The sequence below is a fragment of the Coregonus lavaretus genome (assembly GCF_964263955.1).
Source record: "Coregonus lavaretus genome assembly, chromosome: 1".
Lineage (NCBI taxonomy): Eukaryota > Metazoa > Chordata > Actinopteri > Salmoniformes > Salmonidae > Coregonus > Coregonus lavaretus.
Window position 1 is genome coordinate 20,418,074 of NC_139988.1, and position 15,965 is coordinate 20,434,038.

Consider the following 15,965-nt stretch of genomic DNA (forward strand, 5'->3'; position numbering starts at 1 on the left):
CAAGTCGACAATCTACTGGCAAATCTTTTTCAATCCTTGTCATATGAAGAGAAATTATAGATCAAACATATCGGTGCTCATCGGCCATTGGACATACACAACAAGTTGGAAATCGCAAATTCAACAATGAGTGGTTTGGAAGGAATCAGTGGCTAACTACAAGCATTACAGCCCCTATAGCCTGTTTTAGAGAAATGTCATCATCGAATATTGTAAGAGCTTTCATTGTCTGCTTATATGCCTCCTTTATTTATCCTACGGTTCTGACTTAGTGTACAGGGAGAATACTGTAAGAACGGCCCATGTTCTGAATTCTGTCGCTGTACATTTCAAAAGTATATTAATGTATTGTTTAGTGTTGTGTTGTGGCTTTGCTGGCTAGCTTTATATGCTAAAAACGCCACTGGTAATTACAAGTGGGAAAGTCGTCTATCATTCCTGAGCTCCTGCTGGTTTCACGTTCATGTGGGAAATGGGAAACTGGGAAGTCCGACATGATTGTGTTCAAGTGCTTTTGAAGTCGGAACAATTCTTCAACCAATAAGATTTTAGGTAGCTTGTTAAGCTATCTATTAACACGGTTTATGAAAACTATCATTTGTTTACAAGCATGATGATGTACTTTCAGTCCATTAGCCAATCGCCGTTTCTCAACGAGTTCAAAGCACATGAATGCATCTGTTATTTACGACTTAATTAATTAGGCCTACCACAACTTGGTTATAAACGCAGAATAATAACAGGTACATTGACTTACACACTCTCTAAACACAATATCATCCACAGCAACAGCTATAATAGTTTTCTTTCATTTACAAAGTTAATTGTAGGATATAGGCTACATTTAAATAATATTATGAACCAACTCAACACAATAATTCACTAACCTCATTCATCCTTTTCCCGAAGTTGCTTCACTGTCGCTTCTCTCAGTTTCGATTTCTAGTATTTGAATAACTTTGTTTTACATTCTGCAATCATAAAACAATGCAGTCACAAGTACCGTGAACACAAAAAACGACGTGACAGTAGCGGTTGGTAATATTATAGGAGGAAGTTTGTGAATTGAGTGACAGTTAGGCTACTGTAGAAAGTTCTGTCTGAAGTTTTGTGGGCTTAAGTCTTAGGGGGAATTAGGAATGACCAAGGAGACCTTTTGGGTTGACTAACACACTCGTTTAAGTTTTCAAACTATCTGCATGACACAGCACTTTGCACATCCAAGTCATCGGGCATACTCACATGTTCTGAGTTGTATAGCTAATAAAGTGATTGTAATAATAGTCTTACATAATAAACTTAAGAGGTATTATTTTTCTACTTGTTCGCATTGTGATGCCCACGTGAAATTTGTTAAGAGGAATATAAACTTAAGAAGCAAAAACAAAATACCATAAGGAAATGTGTTTCTGGAGACACTTTACCACAAATCTTACTGGAGTTGAGAAGAGGGCCAGGCACTTAACTGGCAGCTTGATAAAATACAAAAATATAGATTTTTTTCTCCCAACATATGTTTGTGCTTAGTCAATAAACCAAGTTGAGTAGTGAAAGTTCATTTTTATCCCAGACTAAAAACAATATCTTAGTCACCTGAGAGTCGTCCTGTTTTTTCCGACCAATCGATTAAGAGACACAAATGACTCAAGAAAGAGTCCGATGGTCACACAGTGTTAAAAAAATGACACAGAGTGCCTGTGTGACTGCAGCCAAAAGGCACCACAGCAAGTATTTATTGTGCTGTTCGTGCTGAAGCTGCAACAATTTCAGCCATTTAGTTTCTTACTTGTTTCTGACTGAAAAGTTGTTACCGAAATCCCTAATTTGTTTAGGAAAAACATTCCTTATTCCCTCAACCCTTGCTCTCTTTACGTGAAACATGTAAGCATCGCATGCATGTGACCAATAGGACCTGACTTATAGCCTATCATAATCACATCAATAAATTGGTTATAACAAACCTCGAACATAGTAACACGTGACAGCAAAACGGATGCGGAGGACGTGAAAAAGAAACTCGAAAACGGGCAAATGTTGACTGGTTTCTCAGGAGGGAAAGGGAAGTCAGATCTGTGGAAGACATTTGACTTAGTTGTGGAAACTACTGGAGATCAAGAAAAAGGAGGATATAGGAGAAAGCGTTGTGTGAGTATTGTGTGTGCCAAACAGTTGCTGTCAGATTACAATATGATTATTTTTTTCTGACCATTTGGAACAGTGTAAACACTAAATAAATAAGTGTACCAGAGAGTCTGTTCTAACAACAACAACAAATATATATATAAAGCCTTTATTACAGCAGACTAAAAACAGTTGCATGCATTCATAAATTACGGTTTATTTATTGTTTAGGCTAATTATTCAAAGCTCCCTTTGTTATTTAATTTTAAAACTAAAATGCTTGATTGCATTTCAAAGCATGAATGTCTCGTATGCTGTGTGATGGCATGAACGAATGAATGATTGATAGATACAGTAGCCTATATATTGAAATACAGGCCTAAGTTACGGTATTAAGACTAAACAGGACGCGCTCTTAGGCCTACAGCTCGATGGTGGTTATACAAGGCTACTATACAAAGCCTACTAATGATAACGACATTACTTATTATTATAATGATGGTCATAATAATAATTGTAATAATAACAATAAGTAGATCAAGAAAAAGGTGGGTATAGGAGCGAGAGATGCGTGCATATTAATTGTGACAAACAGGTGCTGTTAGATTACAATATTATTTTTCTGCCTGTTTGGAACAGTGTAAACAACACTAAATAAATTATAAGTAATATGAGTCTGCTCTAGCCCAAAAAATGGTAAAGCCTTTATCGTAGCAAAGATTAAAAACAGCCGAATGTGAAAATTTCTTTATTTTGTCGTTGCACGAGGCTTGGTGTTCACTGAATCAGGCTATTAAACAAACACTCAAACAGGCAACAGAAGCAAGATCCGTCTTATTTCTGTAGATATAAAGTGCCTTCGGAAAGTATTCAGACCCCTTGACTTTTTCCACATTGTTACATTACAGCCATATTCTAAAATTGATTAAATGAATAAAAATCCTCAGCAATCTACACACAATAACCCATAATGACCAAGGAAAAGCATTTTTTTTTTTTTTATGTTTACAAATGTATATAAAAAATAAAATAAATATTTACATAACTATTCAGACCCTTGAGTTCAGGTGCATCCTGTTTCCATTGATCATCCTTGAGATGTTTCTACAACTTGATTGGAGTCCACCTGTGGTAAATTCAATTGACTGGACATGAACCTCCCGAGTGGCGCAGTGGTCTAAAGCACTGCATCGCAGTGCTAGCTGTGCCACTAGAGATCCTGGTTCGAATCCAGGCTCTGTCGTGGCTGCGCACAATTGGCCGTCCAGGGTAGGGGAGGGAATGGCCGGCAGGGATGTAGCTCAGTTGGTAGAGCATGGTGTTTGCAACGCCAGGGGTTGTGGGTTCGATTCCCACGGGGGGCCAGTATGAAAAAATTAATAATAATGTATGCACTCACTAACTGTAAGTCGCTCTGGACAAGAGCGTCTGCTAAATGACTCAAATGTAATGATTTGGAAAAGCACACACCTGTCTATATAAGGTCCCACAGTTGTCAGAGCAAAAACCAAGTCATGAGGTCGAAGGAATTGTCCATAGAGCTCAGAGACAGGATTGTGTCGAGGCACAGAACCAAAACATTTATCCAGCATTGAAGGTCCCTCCATCATTCTAAAATGGAAGAAGTTTGGAAGCACCAAGGGCCTTGGTCAGGAGATGGGAGAACCTTCCAGTAGGACAATGGTAGAATGGCCAGACGGAAGCCACTCCTCTGTAAAAGGCACATGACAGACCGCTTGGAGATTGCCAAAAGGAACCTAAAGATTCTCAGACCATGAGAAACAAGATTCTCTGGTCTGATGAAACCAAGATTGAACTCTTTGGCCTGAATGCCAAGCGTCACATCTGGAGGAAACCTGGCACCATCCCTACGGTGTGGTGTCAGGGGATGTTTTCCTGTGGCAGGGACTGGGAGACTAGTCAGGATCGAGGGAAAGATGAACGGAGCAAAGTACAGAGAAATCCTTGATGAAAACCTGCTCCAGAGGGCTCAGGACCTCAGACTGGGGAGAAGGTTCACCTTCCAACAGGACAACGACCCTAAGCACACAGCTAAGACAACACAGGAGTGGCTTCGGGACAAGTCTCTGAATGTCCTTGAGTGGCCCAGCCAGAGCCCGGACTTGAACCCGATCGAACATCTCTGGAGAGATCTGAAAATAGCTGTTCAGCGAAGCTCCCCATCCAACCTGACAGAGCTTTAGAGGATCTGCAGAGAAGAACGAGAGAAAGTCCCCAAATACAGGTATGCCATGCGTCATACCCAAGAAGACTCGAGGCTGTAATCACTACCAAAGGTGCTTCAACAAAGTACTGAGTAAAGGGTCTGAATACTTTTGTAAATGTGATATTTCCGTTTTCTATTTTTAATACATATGCAAAAAATTCTGAAAACCAGTTTTTGCTTTGTCATTATGGGGTATTGTGTGTAGATTGATAAGGGGAAAAAAATAATGTAATCCATTTTAGAATAAGGCTGTAACGTAACAAAATGTGGAATAAGTGAAGGGGTCAGAATACTTTCCGAATGCACTGAATATGGATGATTTATAAAGCCAGGCACATTTAACAGTTAGTCTATTGATTATAGACCTAATTAAGTTGGGGTTTCCTCTCTCCATTTTCTTAGACAATTAGGCTAAGGCAAGGGCTGTTTCCTCGTCTCTGCTGCATTGTTCTCAATCCTAATATGCTGGTTAACTTTGCTGTTATGCACATCGCAACATAGGGAAAGGCGCCAATTCTACGGCGCACTGAAAATTGTTGCAGAACCGTGGACAGCGACCTTATCCATCGCGGGAGAAAGCGCATTTGTTATAAAATAATATTTGATTTATTAGTGTTGCACCATTATTTGTACATAATATAACCATAAACAATTTCAGTATCACATGTCATAGAGTGATGGACTGTGCCGTCCCCGTGGCCTCCGCAATGGATTAGAACACAGAGACAGGTGCGAATCAGTCAGTTGTCTTGTGCACCATTAAAATAATATATAATTGCGACTGCTCGACTAAAGAAATCTCGATCGACCAACAGCCTATCGACCAAACAATGGACCAGTCGACTAAATGGGGTCAGCCCTAAACCGAATTAAGCCTAAACAGTCTGATTGTTCTCAAATCAAGCCACTGCCCACGTCTAAACACACCAAGACAGTCGTGAAGAGGAAACAACAACACCTTTTCCCCCTCAGGAGACTGAAAAGATTTGGCATGGGTCCCCAGATCCGCAAAAAGTTATAAGTTCCGGCTCTCACAGACCTGTTAGTTTTTCTTTTAGAAGCCCTCCTGTTCTCCACTCATTACCTGTATTAACTGCACCTGTTTGAACTCGTTACCTGTATAAAAGACACCTGTCCACACACTCAATCAAACAGACTCCAACCTCTCTACAATGGCCAAGACCAGAGAGCTGTGTAAGGACATCAGGGATAAAATTGTAGACCTGCACAAGGCTGGGATGGGCTACAGGACAATAGGCAAGCAGCTTGGTGAGAAGGCAACAACTGTTGGCGCAATTATTAGAAATGCAAATTAATTACTTACAAATCATACAATGTGATTTTCTGGATTTTTGTTTTAGATTCTGTCTCTCACAGTTGAAGTGTACCTATGATAAAAATTACAGACCTCTACATGCTTTGTAAGTAGGAAAACCTGCAAAATCGGCAGTGTATCAAATACTTGTTCTACCCACTGTATATACTAGGCGGTGTCAGAGGAAGGCCCAAAAAATTGTCAAAGACTCCTGTCACCTAAGTCATAGACTGTTCTCTCTGCTACCGCACGGCAAGCGGTACCGGAACGCCAAGTCTAGGTCCAAAAAGCCCCTTAACAGCTTCCACCCCCAAGCCATAAGGCTGCTGAAAAATTAATAAAATGGCCACCCGGACTACTTACACCCCCCCATTTGTTTTTACACTGCTGCTACTCGCTGTTTATTATCTATGCATAGTCACTTTCCCCCTACCTACCTACAATTACCTCAACTAACCTGTACCCCCACACATCGACTCAGTACCTGTACCCCTGTATATACAGTGGGGGGGAAAAGTATTTAGTCAGCCACCAATTGTGCAAGTTCTCCCACTTAAAAAGATGAGAGAGGCCTGTAATTTTCATCATAGGTACACGTCAACTATGACAGACAAAATGAGGGAAGAAAATCCAGAAAATCACATTGTAGGATTTTTAATGAATTTATTTGCAAATTATGGTGGAAAATAAGTATTTGGTCAATAACAAAAGTTTCTCAATACTTTGTTATATACCCTTTGTTGGCAATGACACAGGTCAAACGTTTTCTGTAAGTCTTCACAAGGTTTTCACACACTGTTGCTGGTATTTTGGCCCATTCCTCCATGCAGATCTCCTCTAGAGCAGTGATGTTTTGGGGCTGTCGCTGGGCAACACGGACTTTCAACTCCCTCCAAAGATTTTCTATGGGGTTGAGATCTGGAGACTGGCTAGGCCACTCCAGGACCTTGAAATGCTTCTTACGAAGCCACTCCTTCGTTGCCCGGGCGGTGTGTTTGGGATCATTGTCATGCTGAAAGACCCAGCCACGTTTCATCTTCAATGCCCTTGCTGATGGAAGGAGGTTTTCACTCAAAATCTCACGATACATGGCCCCATTCATTCTTTCCTTTACACGGATCAGTCGTCCTGGTCCCTTTGCAGAAAAACAGCCCCAAAGCATGATGTTTCCACCCCCATGCTTCACAGTAGGTATGGTGTTCTTTGGATGCAACTCAGCATTCTTTGTCCTCCAAACACGACGAGTTGAGTTTTTACCAAAAAGTTATATTTTGGTTTCATCTGACCATATGACATTCTCCCAATCCTCTTCTGGATCATCCAAATGCACTCTAGCAAACTTCAGACGGGCCCGGACATGTACTGGCTTAAGCAGGGGGACACGTCTTGCACTGCAGGATTTGAGTCCCTGGCGGCGTAGTGTGTTACTGATGGTAGGCTTTGTTACTTTGATCCCAGCTCTCTGCAGGTCATTCACTAGGTCCCCCCGTGTGGTTCTGGGATTTTTGCTCACCGTTCTTGTGATCATTTTGACCCCACAGGGTGAGATCTTGCGTGGAGCCCCAGATCGAGGGAGATTATCAGTGGTCTTGTATGTCTTCCATTTCCTAATAATTGCTCCCACAGTTGATTTCTTCAAACCAAGCTGCTTACCTATTGCAGATTCAGTCTTCCCAGCCTGGTGCAGGTCTACAATTTTGTTTCTGGTGTCCTTTGACAGCTCTTTGGTCTTGGCCATAGTGGAGTTTGGAGTGTGACTGTTTGAGGTTGTGGACAGGTGTATTTTATACTGATAACAAGTTCAAACAGGTGCCATTAATACAGGTAACGAGTGGAGGACAGAGGAGCCTCTTAAAGAAGAAGTTACAGGTCTGTGAGAGCCAGAAATCTTGCTTGTTTGTAGGTGACCAAATACTTATTTTCCACCATAATTTGCAAATAAATTCATTAAAAATCCTACAATGTGATTTTCTGGATTTTTTTTCTCAATTTGTCTGTCATAGTTGACGTGTACCTATGATGAAAATTACAGGCCTCTCTCATCTTTTTAAGTGGGAGAACTTGCACAATTGGTGGCTGACTAAATACTTTTTTCCCCCACTGTAGCCTCTGTATTGTTATTTTTTAGTGTTACTTTTTTTAGTAAACATTTTCTTAACTCTATTTCTTGAACTGCATTGTTGGTTAAGGGCTTGTAAGTAAGCATTTCACGGTAAGGTCTACAGCTGTTGTATTCGGCGCATGTGACAAATAAAATGTGATTTGATTTTTTTTTTTAATGTCTAATGTCTTTGGCAGATATGCCATTTTGTGATCATTTTATGTTGTTTTTAAAACCCTAGTAAGATTTCCATCCAATTGCAAATTGTCAGCTTTGACATGCATGATTTCCAAGGAGAGATAACCTGACTATCAAGAGACCATATTTACATTTACATTTACGTCATTTAGCAGACGCTCTTATCCAGAGCGACTTACAAATAGGTGCATTCACCTTATAGCCAGTGGGATAACCACTTTACAATGTTTTTTTTTTTTTTTTTGGGGGGGGGGGGTTGGAGTAAAGGGGGGGGGGGGGGGTAGAAGGATTACTTTATCCTATCCCAGGTATTCCTTAAAGAGGTGGGGTTTCAAATGTCTCCGGAAGGTGGTGAGTGACTCCGCTGTCCTGGCGTCGTGAGGGAGCTTGTTCCACCATTGGGGTGCCAGAGCAGCGAACAGTTTTGACTGGGCTGAGCGGGAACTATGCTTCCGCAGAGGTAGGGGAGCCAGCAGGCCAGAGGTGGATGAACGCAGTGCCCTCGTTTGGGTGTAGGGACTGATCAGAGCCTGAAGGTACGGAGGTGCCGTTCCCCTCACAGCTCCGTAGGCAAGCACCATGGTCTTGTAGCAGATGCGAGCTTCAACTGGAAGCCAGTGGAGTGTGCGGAGGAGCGGGGTGACGTGAGAGAACTTGGGAAGGTTGAACACCAGACGGGCTGCGGCATTCTGGATGAGTTGTAGGGGTTTAATGGCACAGGCAGGGAGCCCAGGCAACAGCGAGTTGCAGTAATCCAGACGGGAGATGACAAGTGCCTGGATTAGGACCTGTGCCGCTTCCTGTGTAAGGCAGGGTCGTACTCTCCGAATGTTGTAGAGCATGAACCTACAGGATCGGGTCACCGCCTTGATGTTAGCGGAGAACGACAGGGTGTTGTCCAGGGTCACGCCAAGGCTCTTCGCACTCTGGGAGGAGGACACAACGGAGTTGTCAACCGTGATGGCGAGATCATGGAACGGGCAGTCCTTCCCCGGGAGGAAGAGCAGCTCCGTCTTGCCGAGGTTCAGCTTGAGGTGGTGATCCGTCATCCATACTGATATGTCTGCCAGACATGCAGAGATGCGATTCGCCACCTGGTTATCAGAAGGGGGAAAGGAGAAGATTAGTTGTGTGTCGTCAGCGTAGCAATGATAGGAGAGGCCATGTGAGGATATGACAGAGCCAAGTGACTTGGTGTATAGCGAGAATAGGAGAGGGCCTAGAACTGAGCCCTGGGGGACACCAGTGGTGAGAGCACGTGGTGCGGAGACAGCTTCTCGCCACGCCACTTGGTAGGAGCGACCGGTCAGGTAGGACGCAATCCAAGAGTGAGCCGCGCCGGAGATGCCCAGCTCGGAGAGGGTGGAGAGGAGGATCTGATGGTTCACAGTATCAAAGGCAGCAGACAGGTCTAGAAGGACAAGAGCAGAGGAGAGAGAGTTAGCTTTAGCAGTGCGGAGAGCCTCTGTGACACAGAGAAGAGCAGTCTCAGTTGAATGACCAGTCTTGAAACAAATCAAATCAAATCAAATTTTATTGGTCACATGCGCCGAATACAACAGGTGCAGACATTACAGTGAAATGCTTACTTACAGCCCTTAACCAACAGTGCATTTATTTTAAACAAAAAAGTAAGAATAAAACAACAACAAAAAAGTGTTGAGAAAAAAAGAGCAGAAGTAAAAAATAAAGTGACAGTAGGGAGGCTATATATACAATAGAATAAAGTGACAGTAGGGAGGCTATATATACAGGGGGGTACCGTTGCATAGTCAATGTGCGGGGGCACCGGCTAGTTGAGGTAGTTGAGGTAATATGTACATGTGGGTAGAGTTAAAGTGACTATGCATAAATACTTAACAGAGTAGCAGCAGCGTAAAAAGGATGGGGTGGGGGGGCAGTGCAAATAGTCCGGGTAGCCATGATTAGCTGTTCAGGAGTCTTATGGCTTGGGGGTAGAAGCTGTTGAGAAGTCTTTTGGACCTAGACTTGGCACTCCGGTACCGCTTGCCGTGCGGTAGCAGAGAGAACAGTCTATGACTAGGGTGACTGGAGTCTTTGACAATTTTGAGGGCCTTCCTCTGACACCGCCTGGTATAGAGGTCCTGGATGGCAGGGAGCTTTGCCCCAGTGATGTACTGGGCCGTACGCACTACCCTCTGTAGTGCCTTGCGGTCAGAGGCCAAGCAGTTGCCATACCAGGCGGTGATGCAACCAGTCAGGATGCTCTCGATGGTGCAGCTGTAGAATTTTTTGAGGATCTGAGGACCCATGCCAAATCTTTTTAGTCTCCTGAGGGGGAATAGGCTTTGTCGTGCCCTCTTCACGACTGTCTTGGTGTGTTTGGACCATGATAGTTCGTTGGTGATGTGGACACCAAGGAACTTGAAGCTCTCAACCTGTTCCACTACAGCCCCGTCGATGAGAATGGGGGCGTGCTCAGTCCTCTTTTTTTTCCTGTAGTCCACAATCATCTCCTTTGTCTTGGTCACGTTGAGGGAGAGGTTGTTGTCCTGGCACCACACGGCCAGATCTCTGACCTCCTCCCTATAGGCTGTCTCATCGTTGTCGGTGATCAGGCCTACCACTGTTGTGTCGTCGGCAAACTTAATGATGGTGTTGGAGTCGTGCCTGGCCATGCAGTCATGGGTGAACAGAGAGTACAGGAGGGGACTGAGCACGCACCCCTGAGGGGCCCCCGTGTTGAGGATCAGTGTGGCAGATGTGTTGTTACCTACCCTTACCACCTGGGGGCGGCCCGTCAGGAAGTCCAGGATCCAGTTGCAGAGGGAGGTGTTTATTCCCAGGATCCTTAGCTTAGTGATGAGCTTTGAGGGCACTATGGTGTTGAATGCTGAGCTGTAGTCAATGAATAGCATTCTCACGTAGGTGTTCCTCTTGTCCAGGTGGGAAAGGGCAGTGTGGAGTGCGATAGAGATTGCATCATCTGTGGATCTGTTGGGGCGGTATGCAAATTGGAGTGGGTCTAGGGTTTCTGGGATTATGCTGTTGATGTGAGCCATGACCAGTCTTTCAAAGCACTTCATGGCTACAGACGTCAGTGCCACGGGTCGGTAGTCATTTAGGCAGGTTATCTTAGCGTTCTTGGGCACGGGGACTATGGTGGTCTGCTTGAAACATGTTGGTATTACAGACTCAGTCAGGGACATGTTGAAAATGTCAGTGAGGTTTGGATCAAGAAGGTCATTCTGAGAGAGATAGCAAGAGAGTTGGCTAAAGACGGCACGCTCAATCGTTTTGGAGAGAAAAGAAAGAAGGGATACTGGTCTGTAGTTGTTGACATCAGAGGGATCGAGTGTAGGTTTTTTGAGAAGGGGTGCAACTCTCGCTCTCTTGAAGACGGAAGGGACATAGCCAGCGGTCAAGGATGAGTTGATCAGCGAGGTGAGGTAAGGGAGAAGGTCACCGGAGATGGTCTGGAGAAGAGAGGAGGGGATAGGGTCAAGCGGGCAGGTTGTTGGGCGGCCTGCCGTCACAAGTCGCAAGATTTTATCTGGAGAGAGAGGGGAGAAAGAAGTCAAAGCATAGGGTAGGGCAGTGTGAGCAGGACCAGCAGTGTCATTTGACTTAACAAACGAGGATCGGATGTCGTCAACCTTCTTTTCAAAATGGTTGACGAAGTCATCCACAGAGAGGGAGGAGGGAGGGAGGGGGGGTTCAGCAGGGAGGAGAATGTGGCAAAGAGCTTCCTAGGGTTAGAGGCGGATGCTTGGAATTTAGAGTGGTAGAAAGTGGCCTTAGCAGCAGAAACAGATGAAGAAAATGTAGAGAGGAGGGAGTGAAAAGATGCCAGGTCTGAGAGAGAACACTTTGGGACTGGGGAGTAAACAGTCAATCACTATGCAAATCAACTGAAGAATTACCCTTGGGTTTATCATAGTTACTTGTATCATTATTGCATTCCCCCTGCTTGTCAATATCACAATCTAAAATAACTAGGCCTATCTCATGCTTACACAATACACACAGCTTTGTGTTCAACCTACAACACACAGTGAGTAAACCTATTCCAGGAGGAACTTCTCTGGTCAGCTGTGAGGAGAACATGAATAATATGAATTCCCACATCTTTCACACACACAGCCTCCCTGAGGCCTTGGCTATAGAAACAGGCCCGCCCAGAGAGGATCTGGGTCCCAAGTGGCACCCTATTCCCTACATAGTGCACTATTTTTCCCAGAGGCTCTAGGGAATAGGGTGCCATTTGGGACACACAGACAGACAGACAGAGAGACAGAGAGAGAGAGACAGATAAAGAGATTGACCTAACTGCTGCAGACTAGATGATGGCTCGTATTAGGGAGGCTCTTCTTATGGCATTTTTTTTTTTACTGAAAGTTTTAAAACGCAAGTCGCTCTGGATAAGAGCGTCTGCTAAATGACAAAAAAAACAAAAAGTGTATTTACACCAAGGAAAATGGCAATGACATGGTGGTAAATTGTCTAATTATACCAGTCTTGTTTCCAACGGTTTAATGTGTAATACCACTTTAAATGAACTGAGTCAGAGGAGCTATTTGGAAAATGGAATCAAATAAACAAAATCTAATCAAATTGTATTTGTCACATGCTTCGTAAACAACAGGTGTAAACTAACAGTGAAGTGCTTACTTGGGGGTCCTTTTCCAACAATGCTGAGTTAAGATACAAAAAAAGTTAATTTAGGTTACTATGCACATATAGGTAGGGGTAAAGTGACTAGGCAACAGGATAGATAATAGACAGTAGCAGCAGCGTATGTGGTGAGTGTGTGTGTGTGGGTGTGTGTGCCATCAGTATACATGTGTGCGAGTGTTATGTGTGTGTGGGTGTATGTAGTGTGTGTGTGTGTGTGTGTTGGAATGTCAGTGTAAGTATGTATGAGTGTGTGGGTAGAGTCCAGTGTGTGTGCGTAGATTCAGTGCAAGACAGTGCAAAAAAGGGTAAATGCAGGTAGTCTGGGAAGCCATTTGTTTAGTAGTCTGATGGCTTGGGGGTAGAATCTGTTCAGGGTCCTGTTGGTTCCAGACCTGATGCGCTGGTACCGCTTGCCGTGCGGTAGCAGAGAGAACAGTCTATGGCTTGGGTGGCTGGAGTCTGACAATTTTTGGGGCCTTCATCTGACACCGCCTGGTATAGAGGTCCTGGATAGTGCCTTGCCGTGAGGTGCCTTGCACTTTCCATACCAAGCGGTGATGCAGGCAGTCAAGATGCTCTCAATGGTGCAGCTGTAGAACTTTTTGAGGATCTGAGGGCCCATGCCAAATCTTTTCAGCCTCCTGAGGGGGAAGCTGCGTTGTCATGCCTTCTTCACAACTGTGTGGGTGTGTGTGGACCATGTTAATTCCTTAGTGATGTGGACACAGAGGAACTTGAAGCTCTCGACCCGCTCCACTACAGCTTCATTGATGTGGATGGGGGCGTGTTCGTCCCGCCGTTTCCTGTAGTCCACAATCAGCTCCTTTGTCTTGCAGACGTTGAAGGAGAGGTTGTCCTGGCACCACACTGCCAGGTCTCTGACCTCCCTATAGGCTGCCTCATCATCATCGGTGATCAGTCCTATCAACATCGTGTCGTCAGCAGACTTGATGGCGTTGGAGTCGTGCACGGCCACGCAGTCGTGGGTGAACAAGGAGTACAGGAGGGAACTAAGCATGCAACCCTGAGGGGCCCCCCGTGTTGATGGTCAGCATGGTCCTAGCCATGTAAAATACACAGGCTGCTTCCCAAATGGCACCCTTTTTCCTATATACTGCACTACTTTTGACCAGGGCCCATAGGGTTCTGGTCAAAAGTAGTGCGTTATGTAGGGAACAGGGTGCCATTTGGAACGGAGCCATTTACTACTACCTACACAGCATATAGGTCAATGTCTTCCTACTTTAAAGGCTTGAGACACTTTTATGGAGTACCTGCAGGGTCAAAGGTTCCTACTTCCTTATTTTATTAATCTAGAAGGTGATGAACCAGACTGACATAACATCAATCATGTCAACTCTTTCAGACAGCCTATATACATTTCTAACAGTTGTAACACCGGACTATCAGTTTCCTCCTGTTATAACACTGATTGTTTTCCAATAAAACACACACATACATATATATATATACACATATATATACATATATATATATATACACATATACATATATATATATATACATATATATATATATATATACACATATATATATATACATATATATATGCACAGTGCACTACAGCTAACATACAAGACGGCAGTGCAGAGGTGCTACTCTGTATTTCAATGATCTCTTGGTTTAACTAGGCACGTCTGGCTTTCCAAGCTTTCCAGGATGTGTGAAAGTAACAATTTTGCTTCAAAGTGAAGCCTGCATATCGTCATTTCTCTATGTAGAAAGCGAGGTCTACCCAGTAACCTAGGGCTGCATGTTCCCAATAAAAAGAGAACATTCCATGCAAGTGGAAAATATGCTAAGCTGGAAGAGAAAAAAGAAACCCCTTACAGTCCAAGACACCTGTTATGACTCATAGAGAGAGAGAAGAGAGAGAGGGAGGATGATGGGTGTTTATAACATGAAGGCAGCCAAGGGACTCACTCCAATAGACACCAGCTTCAGAGGATTTCAGCTAGCTTTTTTGCCCTAAGAAAAAGTATTTGCTCCACCTTTCAAAGCAGAGTTAGAGACAGCATGGGGCACCGGCTCAACCCTGCTCTGCGTTGGACAGACACCTCCCTCCAAAACCCCATCCAAAAAGCAGCAGCTGCCTTGAGACCTTTATGCCCTCAAACGTCATGTGATCCCATAGTAGTGAAACAGTCAAAGGCCCCCACAGCAATTTACGGAGAGGGGAGAAAATCCCTTTCTAGCTCACTGCCTGTGGTCAACACTAGAACCGCTACTAAAATTTGATTTGATTTGATTTTAAAGCTGTAATTTTGACTGCTCATGAATTTAAAAAACATTACTCTGCCATTTTTTAAAAGTCCAACTTTTCCTAAACAAGTCTTTATAAACATACTGCCGTTGATAGAATCTTAATATCACAAATATAACTAGAAACCAGTTTTAGGAGGGCATGTCTTTTTTATGTCCCTGCCCTCCCGACAGTAGGGCCTGCTCCACCTCTGAGGCCTAAGCAGAAAAAACACTGAGCACGTGCCAACGCCACCACAAAATGAAACGGTGAGACAGGAGAGAGGAAGGGACGGCACCGTTTGGATAGAACAACCTGGTGAAAATGCTACGGGCCAATTATCAGAACAAAATGTCATCACTGAGAGAGCAGGCCCTATATCTCAAGCAAGAAACGACATCAGGCAACACACTCACCAGCTTTCGTTGTTTGTGTGACATGGACATGTTACAGCACATCAGGGACTGTACTGTGGCACACAGGGAGCAAGGCCTGGGATCTGTCTGTTGCGCTGGAAGTTATCATTTCAATCCTGTATGTCTGTGGAGCATTCGGTGGAAAGGGTGTGTATATGGTCTGTGTGGATGTTTTGGATCAGATGGCACCTGCTGTACTAGGTGAAAGGAGGCACCCGCCGCTGGCCTGTTGCTGAGTTCTACAACATGCTTGAGTTGGCTGCTTTCAACGCACACGTTGTTCAAGCAGTGCATGAACAACACCATGAGCAGGAGATACTTTATCATGAGTCTGGCACACAGGCTACGTGAGAGACATATGAGGGCCAAGGCAGCAGCAAAGACGCCCCGCAAGCCATTGCACGAGCCAAATTGTGCAAAGCTCCAAGGGAGGAGACAGTGCCAGTTGGCCAGATGCACTAAGAACAGAACCCAAGACACCCGTGTCACCTGCAAGCGACGTGTTTGTGGGAAATGTGTCAAGTAACTGAAAGTGGCGAAGATTTGTGTTGAATGTTAGGAAAAGACATAACCTCTAAATGAAATCCAACTAATGCCATTGGGTGAAGCACACCATGTAAGCACGAGCCGACAATAATTAACTATTTTTGACTGCTGTCATATCGACACCTATATTACATTACAAT

At 44.1% G+C, this 15,965-nt stretch overlaps 1 protein-coding gene across 2 annotated transcripts in view; it reads right to left on the bottom strand.

The window, feature by feature from the left end:
• The window catches only part of adkb (adenosine kinase b), a 276,291-nt gene that overhangs the window by 224,710 nt on the left and 35,616 nt on the right, over positions 1–15,965 (bottom strand). The window lies entirely within an intron of this gene.